Source organism: Podarcis pityusensis (genome assembly GCF_964106645.2).
Source record: "Podarcis pityusensis genome assembly, chromosome: 2".
NCBI classification, from domain to species: domain Eukaryota; kingdom Metazoa; phylum Chordata; class Lepidosauria; order Squamata; family Lacertidae; genus Podarcis; species Podarcis pityusensis.
In genome coordinates this window covers 40,658,471-40,668,505 of record NC_138029.1, presented here as the reverse complement: position 1 = coordinate 40,668,505, position 10,035 = coordinate 40,658,471, and positions in this window count along the sequence as shown.

Below are 10,035 nucleotides of genomic sequence, written 5' to 3'. Positions count from 1 at the left end.
GACGTAGCAGCGTAGGTATTGCTGGAGTATACTGTTCGCTCTTTCTGCTTGTCCGTTGGTTTCTGGGTGTCTCGCCGTCGAGAAGCTCACCTCGACCTGTAGCAAGCTCATGAGCTTCCTCCAGAACCTGGAAGTAAATTGTTTCCCGCGATCTGAGATTACCCTCGAGGGCGCCCCATGCAGTCTGAAAATGTGATCCACAAACAACCTGGCTGTCTCCTCCGCCGTCACCGCGTGTGAGCAAGCTATGAAATGGCACATTTTTGTCAGTAGATCGACTACTACCATGACTGCTGTCTTCCACCTTGACTTGGGCAAATCTGTCATAAAATCAATGGACACCACCTCCCAGGGCCTTCCCGGTGTGGGTAAGGGTTCCAGTAGTCCTGCAGGGGCAGCCCTCTCTCCCTTTGCCCTCTGGCATTGGTCGCACCCCCGTACATATTCCCGTACGTCTTCCCTCACCTTTGGCCACCAGAACTGCCTGGTGACGAGCAGCATGGTCTTGTGCTGTCCAAAGTGCCCAGCTGTTGGGACTTCCGGGTTGGCGCTTCTGGCAATGGCGGATTTCCTCTGATCGGGAGGAACCCGCTCCGCGATAAACAGGGTCTGAACTGCCACGGCGAGGCGGAGACCCATTAAAAACCACAGGCGGGAGAAGCCTGTGGATGTGGGATTCGGCTGGCACCCTTGCGCCACCCCTACTCGCGGGGAAACCCTGTTTTGGGGATCCAGAGCGATGTGGGGTGAGTGGCGCGGTGCTTTGAATCGACTGCTTTTTTCACGGAGTGAAGCCGCATTGCTGTTGCCGGGGAGCACTGACTTTTTCCTGTGGACAATTGGATTTCAAACAACTACTCGTGAGTAAATTGGAAAATTGGATTTTTAAATACTTTAATTCGGCACTGAATCGGGAGGTCACAAACAGGAAGTCCGCCTTCTGTTTTTGTAAATAGACTGAAGCAAAGACGTTACAAGTAAAGCCTTTGAAAGTTTTTGGCAAAGGATTAAATTTCCACCGGTTTAAAGTTACAAAACCCCCTTGGGAAGCAGGAGAAGAGGGGGAAATTTTGGATCTAGTGAGCCTGCAGGAGAGAGTGAAGAAATCAGACTACCACTGCTCTGAACCTGGGAACGGTCTGCCAGATGATGATTGAAGAGAGTGCTTTTGACAGAACGGATTTGACAGTTAGCTAAACAAGAGTAAGATACTGTTTCCATTGTCCCTTTCTGCGTTTAAAAAAAAAAGAGGAAAAGTAACTGAAATTTTATCTTTAATGTTTGAAATTGTGCTTAAAAGAACTGATACAAGTGCAGACTGTTTCCCTCTAGAGGGAGCTTTTGAAACTGTAACAGGACTGTAACTGGGGAATTTCCAGCTGCAGAAAAGGAGTTTGGGAACCAGAGAGCGACCTTGGGCTATTTAAAAATGTTGATAGGAGAGGCCATTGTGACTGTTTTATGTAAGATAAGCTGTTCGTTGGGACAGCTTCACAAGAAGATGGATGATATGACTCTTAAAGTTGATAATTTGGAACAGAAAGTGACCAACTTGAGTCAAAAAGCGAACACTAACACAGAAATAATTCAGGACTTGGTACAGGAACCCATTTTGGCAGGACAAATGGTGGAGGAGAAGGAGGAGAAGGAGAAGGAGAATGCAGCTGTTGTTCAACATAAAATAATACAAGTGAGATCTGTGGATTTACAGAAGCAAATTGGAGATTATAAGTTGAGGCCTTCTATGATTGAATCCAGGAAAAGTCAGACTCCGAGGAATGGATCCTGGTTTGGATTAAAGAAGGAAAATTGGAAAGAGCCCTCTATGGAGGGATTAACTGACTTTTGGGACATGGACTCGGGCCTGGAGGAGATTGAAGTTTTGGGGGCCTTTGGAATTGGAGGAACTTTGAAATACACCCGGAAATACTTTATGGACTGTAATTTTAACTATGGAAACTCAGTTGATTTGTCCAGAAGGAAGAAAAGGATTGACAGGTTGGAATTTCCCCGAGATTGGCTCTTTAGCATTAAAGAAAATGAAGAAGACCTGCAGAAGGGACTTGGAAAAGAGTTAAGAGCCTCGGACATAAGGTCACCAGGTTGATGGACTTTATGGAATTGACGGAAAGGACTGGCAGAATCCAAAACCTGGGAGAAGAGATGGTGGAAGAAGATTGGAAAATTTAAACTTTTTATATAGACTTATGGTAAAACTAATGAGTGATAGAAAAATGGTGGAATGATTTTTTATTTTTTTATTTTTATTTTTTATGGGCTTAATAGAAATGTTATAAGGAGTTAAGTACATATAAGTAATTTAGTTTTAATGGAAAATAAGGTTAAAATAATACGTTATTTAAAATATCACAGAAAATGGAGAAAGATGGAAAGGATTTGCTGAAACAATTATTAGAAGCGGAACACAAAAAGGGAGGTGTGAGGAGGTCGAGGAAACAAGGGAATGAAAGATAGAGTATGGAAAAGAGAGGATGTATGTTTTTAAATTGTTTTTGTTTTGGGGAGTGGGGTTTGTTTAGTTTAGCTTAATGTGTTTAGTTTTGAGTTTAGGTTGTGTTCTGTATTGTTTATATATTGTATTGTATTGTATGGTGTTTGTTTGCTTGTTTTTCTTTTATTTGTTTTTTTCTCTGTTTTTTCTTCTGTTTTTTCTCTTTTGCTTTTTTTCTCTCTCTTTTTGTAATCTATAAAAGTAATAAATACTATTTTTTTAAAAAACAAAGTGCCCAACTGTTGGGTTGTCATGGAGTTGTTTAAGTACCTTCCCTCTCAAGGTCTCCCCCGGTACATACAGTGCCCCCTTATAATACAGTAGCCCTTCCTTTTCCTCAAACCCTCCATGGTCTTACCTTCCGTCCTGGAGTTCCCTGATTTTTGCTTGAGTGAACGCGTCGTCTCTAGTAAGCCCTGCCAATTCTCGTTTCCCAACCAATGTTCCCCCACACACCCACCGGTCCTCGGGAAACACATGTCGGATCTCTGGTGGTCCTTCTCCCTCCAGGTACTCCAGTTTCTGGGAGAGAGCATCTGCCCTTACGTTTTCCTCTCCCGGCACGTATCTGATCTCGAAGGAAAACTTGGCGAACTCCTGGGCCCATCGAATCTGTCTCTGGTTGAGCACCTGCGCGGTCCACCAGTATTCCAAGTTCTTGTGGTCAGTACAAACCTGGATTCTGTGCCGCGCCCCTATCAACAGTTGTCTCCATTGCCGAAACGCCGCATAGATCGCAAGCAGTTCCCGGTCATACACTGTGTAGTTTTGCTCCGACTTGCTCAGCTTCCTTGAGAAAAAAGCACACGGCCTCCAGTCCTGCTTGGCCCCGGGCTGCAAAAGGACCGCCCCAACAGCTCGGTCGGACGCGTCCGTCTCCAGTCTCATGGGCTTCTCCGGGTCCATGTGCAGGAGCTGCTCTTCCGAAGCGAACGCCTTCTTCAGCTTTTCAAAGGATTGCTGGGCACTTTCTGTCTGCGCGAACTTCTTTTTGCTACTGAGACAATCTGTTATGGGCGCTGTCAAGTGAGTGAAGTTCTTTATGAACTTCCTGTAGAAGTTGCTGAACCCTAAGAACCTCTGCACATCCTTCCGGGTTTTGGGGGCTTTCCATTCCAGCACTGCCTTCACCTTGCCTGGGTCCATAGCTAGGCCCTTGTCTGACAACTTGTACCCCAGAAACTCGACCTCCCTGGCGTGAAATTGGCATTTTTCCAGCTTGACCCACAACTGATGCTTCTGCAGTCTCTGTAGCACTTCCCTGACATCTTTGACGTGTTGCTTCTCATCGTCCGAATAGATTAAGACGTCATCCAAAAAGGCTACACAATTCTTGTACAGCAGGGGCCCTAACACGTGGTGCATGAAAGCTTGAAAGCAGGCGGAGCCCGATTGTAATCCAAATGGCATAACTAAGTACTCGAAGGCCCCCAGGGGGGTGAACATGGTAGTTTTCCATTCGTCCCCCTCCCTTATCCTGATTTAAATTGTATGCCCCCCTGAGGTCCAGCTTGGTAAAAATTTTCCCCTGCCTCACCCGTGTTAAAATGTCGTCAATCCTTGGCATTGGGAAGGTCACGGGTTCTGAAACCAGGTTCAACCTCCTATAATCCACGATCAATCTAGGCTGATTAGTCCCCTTTTTGTCCACAAAGAACACCGGACTGCCCCCTACCGCCTTGGATTCCCTTATGAACCCCCTCTTCAGGTTCTTGTCAATAAACTGCCGCAACTCCTGCATCTCCCGGTCAGACATGGCATACAGCTTACCCACCGGCAACTGAGCCCCTGGGAGTAGGTTGATTTGGCAGTCAAAGGGCCTGTGGGGGGTAGTCTATCTGCCTCCTTCTCGCTGAAGACCTCCTTCAGGTCAGCATATTGTGGTGGCACCTCACCCTTTTGTTCCACAGCCAGCCCAGCCACCCTGGCTACCGTCATTCTTGGGTTCTCCCCTCCCAGACAGTGTCCTAAGCAGTAAGCTGACCCAAAGGTGACTGACCGCTGATGCCATGACACTACGGGATCATGCAGCGCCAACCAGCTCATTCCCAGTATTATTGGGGGTCCTGCCAGTGTGGCCACGTGAAAGGCAATGGTCTCCATGTGCCTGGAAACCCTCATTCGCATTGGCGCGGTCTGGTGTGTCACTTCCCCTCCCAGAAGTTCCCTGCCATCGATGGTTGTCACCTGCAAGGGAAAATCTAGAGGCAACAGGTGGAGTTGGTGCTCTAGAGCGAAGTCTCTGCTGAAGAAATTACACGAGCTGCCCAAATCCAGCAGTCCCTTAATTTTGACAGGGTGCCCATTTGGGAGTTCTAGCACCACTTTTATGGCTATAGCTGCCTTGGGGGGGTCAGGCTGGGGCACTTCTATTGGTTGCTGGCCTGGCTGCTGCCCCTGCTGGTTGGCAGCCAGGCGTTGTCGTTTCCCTGCGCCTGCCCTTCCTCCCCCTTCTCGTCGAGGCCTGCAGCCCCCGCCATCCCTTGCCAGGCCTTTAGTTGAGGGCAGACCTTAGCAAAATGTCCTGGTCGTTGACAGAGGAAACACTTCTTAGTAGTTTTCCTCCCTTTTTAGACCTCCACCGGAGTTTGAAACCTCGCGCGTGCGCCATCAATTTCCATTGGCTCCGCCGCCTGGTAAGGCTCCCTCGGTATCTCTGGAGTGAGGTAGTCATGGAAACGCTTCTCTCTCATTTCCTGCTTCTCCTGTGCCCGCGCTTCTTGGCGTACGCCTATCGCGAGCACAGCCTTTGTGAGCTCGTCCATCGACCATGGCCGGGGTGCTCGGGACAACTCATCTTTCACTCCAGGGGACAGACCCGCCTCAAACAACATTTGTATCAGTTCAGAGTCCAGATCCCACCCGAGCCGGTGGACTAACATCGCAAAACGCGACCAGTAGTTTCTGATGGACTGGCTCCCCTGCTTTCACCCCATCAGTTCCCGCCTTGTCACGCTTTGCTGCACCTCGCTGGAGAACATCGCATCCATTGCCTGAAAGAATTTCTTAAGGTCCTTCAGGGCATCATTTTGCGTCGCCATCAGGGGCCTGATCCATTCACGCGCCCCATCCTGCAGATGCCCCACAATGTAAGCCACCCTTTTCCCATCATCAGCAAAGTCATTTTTCTGCAGCTCCTAAGCGTACTGCACTTCTGTTTGGAATGCATTGTAGTCTTGGGGCTTTTCACCAAACTTGTGTACCAGCCCTAGGACTTGCCGATCAGAAGGTCCGCGGTTCGAATCCCCATGACGGGGTGAGCTCCCGCTGCTCAGTCCCTGCTCCTGCCAACCTAGCAGTTTGAAAGCACGTCGAAGTGCAAGTAGATAAATAGGTACCGCTCCGGTAGGAAGGTAAACGGCATTTCCGTGCACTGCTCTGGTTCGCCAGAAGCAGCTTAATCATGCTGGCCACATGACCCGGAAGCTGTACACTGGCTCCCTCAGCCAATAAAGCGAGATGAGCGCTGCAACCCCAGAGTTGGTCATGACTGGACCTAATGGTCAGGGGTCCCTTTACCTTTTTAAGGATCAATATATGTACCGCAGTTGAAGTCTCTGAGATAATCCCTCCGGTGGACTGTGTGGAGAAAGTTCCTCCATGCCTAGTTGCTGGTGGGTGCATCTGCCACCCACTAAAAATGTCACCATGCACATGGCATACTGCCCACCAAAAACACACATGCAACCTTTCACCAAGTTTTGCACTGGCAGCAACTGTGACTATGTAACAGGTTATTTTTCCGCACTGAGGGGAAACATGGATGAAATGCAAAGAGAAAGTACAGACTGACATTGCGATGCCAATGACGTCTTGTGGAGCCTGTGAAAAACCTGTGTGCATGAACAGGACGGCTTCCCCAGCAAACTCCCATCTACGACATATATGGGCTGGGATTGTGATGCCAATTCCTTTAGGCGGGCACAATGAAAAGCAAAAGAAAAGGGAAACCTCTAGAAAAGTGCATGCATATTCTAGAGAAATTGGTTCTTCCACATGTCTGGGTATGTAAGCATGTCTCTGTTGCCAGTGTAAAATCGGAACAGTCATGCCCCCTAATGCATTCTCACTGCTGAAGGCAGGCAGAATAGCTTTCCTTGTGGCTTGTTCACATGATTAAAAATATCTGGAGGCAGCACAGTATTAAAATCCCTGGAGCTATAATGGAAACCACATGCATAATAAATATGTCCAGGGGCCCCAGTCTGCTTGGATCACTTTGCTTTTCAAGACAGAAAAAGAAGAGAGAAAAACCTTTTGTCTGAGACAGGCTAGCGGGTGGGATGGGATCTCATGTATGCATTTCCTTCTCATTTCCTAATCTATAAGATTGTGCCAAAAGAGTCTTCCTTAGCCCCAGGCTACGCTGAACTTGTGTTTAGGTTTTGCATATTTCTCACTTTAAAAGCTGTGTTTGGCATAAGGGGAAGAAAGGAAGTTCGCCCTGGCCAATTTCTTCTGGATAAAGGACAAGACGTAGCCTCTCTTTGCAGCACACATGCCATATGCGTAGTTCCTCCGTTAGGATCTAAATGTTTCACAATTTGGGACATTCATTATTGGTGTTTTTATTTGAGGAGCAAGTATTCAGAGTTCAAAATGTGGTGCTTCATTGGAACAAAACTGAGGCACTCTTAAACACACTTACCCACTGAATACCATGAGGCCCACCTCTGCATAACTATGCCCAGAAGTACACTGGTAATATATGAGCTAGCAACTCAGTTTATCCAGCTAAAAAATAATCTGTGTTACATTTTGGAGCTTCCTTAACGCAGGAATAACCCTAGAACAAGGCTGAACTCAGGGTTTTAGGCATTAGGCCAAGAACAACATATTTTGGCCCAGAATTTGGCTGTCTTTAAACTGTGCCCCAAATTAGCTGCCTGATGAGGTGAAGATTTCAGACTGCCTCATGATGAGGCCAGCATTGGCTTGGCCATAGAAGTTGCTGCAGCTGTGAGATGTCAGCTCACAGATTAAATAGCTTGTGTACATAGGCTTTTTCTTGCGAATGGAGGGAAGAGGGGGGAAATGGTCAAAGGTAACATGCAAAATGGGATCGAAGGCTATTGTAACGTGGTAAGTGGGGTGCTTTCCCACTGCGACCTGCTGAATCAGCTCCCTCATGGAAGGCCTGAAGTACATGAAGTGGGAGGTAAAGGAAACCAAATGCTGGCAATCCTCAATGTGTGTCAAAGCACATTGTTGCAACACACATCATTTTTAAAGACTGGAAGCAGTTTGTTTTTTTAATTAAAAAAAAGGTTTTTCCACCCTCGTAGGAACATAGGAAATTGTCTTATGCCAAGTTAGACTATTAGTTCATCTAATTCAGGGTTTCCCAAACTTGGGTCTGCAGCTCTCTTTGGACTACAACTCCCATCATCCCTAGCTAGCGGGACCAATGGTCAGGGATGATGGGAACTGTAGTCCAAAAACAACTGGAGACCCAAGTTTGGGAAACCCTGATCTAGTTCAATATTGTTGGTGCTGAGTGGTAGTGGCTCTCCAGGGTTTCAGACAGAGGCGTTCCTACTCCTATGCAGCGATGCCAGGGATTGAACCTGGAACCCCTGAGTTTTGGCTCTTCCCCATCTTCGTAACTATGCCTAGATTCAGTAAGTCAATATTGTCCATTATTTTCCCCAAGCTGCCCCTTTTCAGTCCTTCAGGGAGCTCACCTAACCTTGTCTCCTGTTCCAAGTGTTTTTTCAAGTTCCAAGTTGAAATCATACAGTGATATGGATTCTGACAGGACAGTATACCACTGACACCACCATCTATTTATCCTTAACATCGGGGGGCGGTGGTGGTGGTGGGGTGTCATTTCACCCTCAAGGACTGCATGCCACGGTTGGCAAACCTGGTCTACAGCTTCCATCTCCCGAACCAATGGTCATGCTGGCCAAGGATGGTGAGAAGTGGAGTCCAACAATATCGCCATGTTGGCTACCCCTGGTGTAAGGAGCAGTTCTGTGAACTGACTGAGAATGAATCCAAACAAGACTGAATATATCAGGTGGATCAGTGACTTGGAGGTATAGATAGACACCTGCCATTGGTTCTTCCTGGTCACTGAGTCATGCAGCCTTGAAGTGATCCTAGAGACCCGGATTAAGATGCTGCTCCAAGTCTCTCCACCAAGTAGCCTGAGGCCTCTTCAGAGGCAGGAGGACACACCCAGACCATGGAACAGTCTCTCGCACAGGCTCAGCTGGCGTCTTCTTTATGATCTTTCCTTTACCAGTTAAAGACCTTTTTATTCACCCTTTTCAAAAAATCATGGTATTGTAGAGTTAGAAGGGACCCCATGGAGTCATCTAGTCCAACTCCCTGCGATGCAGGAATCCTGCCCACAGCTGTCCCTGGGTAGGCTTGAACCACCAACCTTCTGGTTAACAGCCAGCCACACTGACCCAATAAATAACTTGTGATCTAGTTATCTAGTCTACCAATGCCTGGTCTATATTATGTTGTATAGCTATACCCTCTTTTTTCATTTGCTAGTTTTAAAATTCACACACACGCGCACACACATACACTACAACAGGCACATCCAATTTCCATGAGACTGCGATCTACTCCCACTATAAAAAAAACTGGCAGTGATCTACCCATCAAAGTTGTTGAGTTTTGGGGGGGAGCATCAGCCGAAGTTGTTGAGTTTTTTTAATGGGGGGCGATTGGGGTCCTGCAATTAACCAGGATCAACCAGGGACACCCCACAATCAGCCAGTAGATCACAATCGATCTGTTGGACACCCCTGTTCTAGAAAATGTATGTCGTTGAGTATCTTATACAAAAGCAACAAACAAATAAATGGCAAATCACACTGCAGAAGTATCATATCAGGATGGGGAAGGGCTGAATTACAGGCCTGGTTTGGGTGTGATTGCTGCACTAGCTCCAAGCTAGGACATTGACTTGCCTCTCTACTGTCTGTCCTGGACAGTGTGAGTGGCAGGGCTGTCAATACAGTGGTAGCCTGGCATTTCACTAAGTCCAATCAGACAGTGCCCGGGGATTGGATTGTGCCCTAGATAGCTATATGGGTGTGTTTGTGTGTGCGCTTATTTTAAACATTTAATATTGATATCCAACCAGGTATTAAATTCTAGTAAGTCTGTGCAATGCCTTCCTCACATGTCTTAATGCTACATACAAAACAATCTCAGCTGATTTCCCCCTACAGCAGCAGCAGCCTGGTATCTTACTGGACGTCCCAGTCAGCGCAGCCAAGGGGGACAGGGTTGTTGGCAGTTGTAGTCTAGCAACAGCTGGAGGGCACCAGGTTGGGGGAGGCTGCCCTACAGCAGTCCCTCTTCCCTCGCTTTCAAGCAGCTGCTCAGGACTCTTAGTTAGAGGCCAATTACTCTGCACAACACTAATGCCAAGAAAGTGGGCATTGTACATAAGGAACAAAGTGCCTACTCAGTCTTCGAAACAAACTTCACTTTATCTGCACATCATTAGAAACTAAGAGTGCTTGAGTTCTTCCCCCTGGAGAGCACATGCCCAT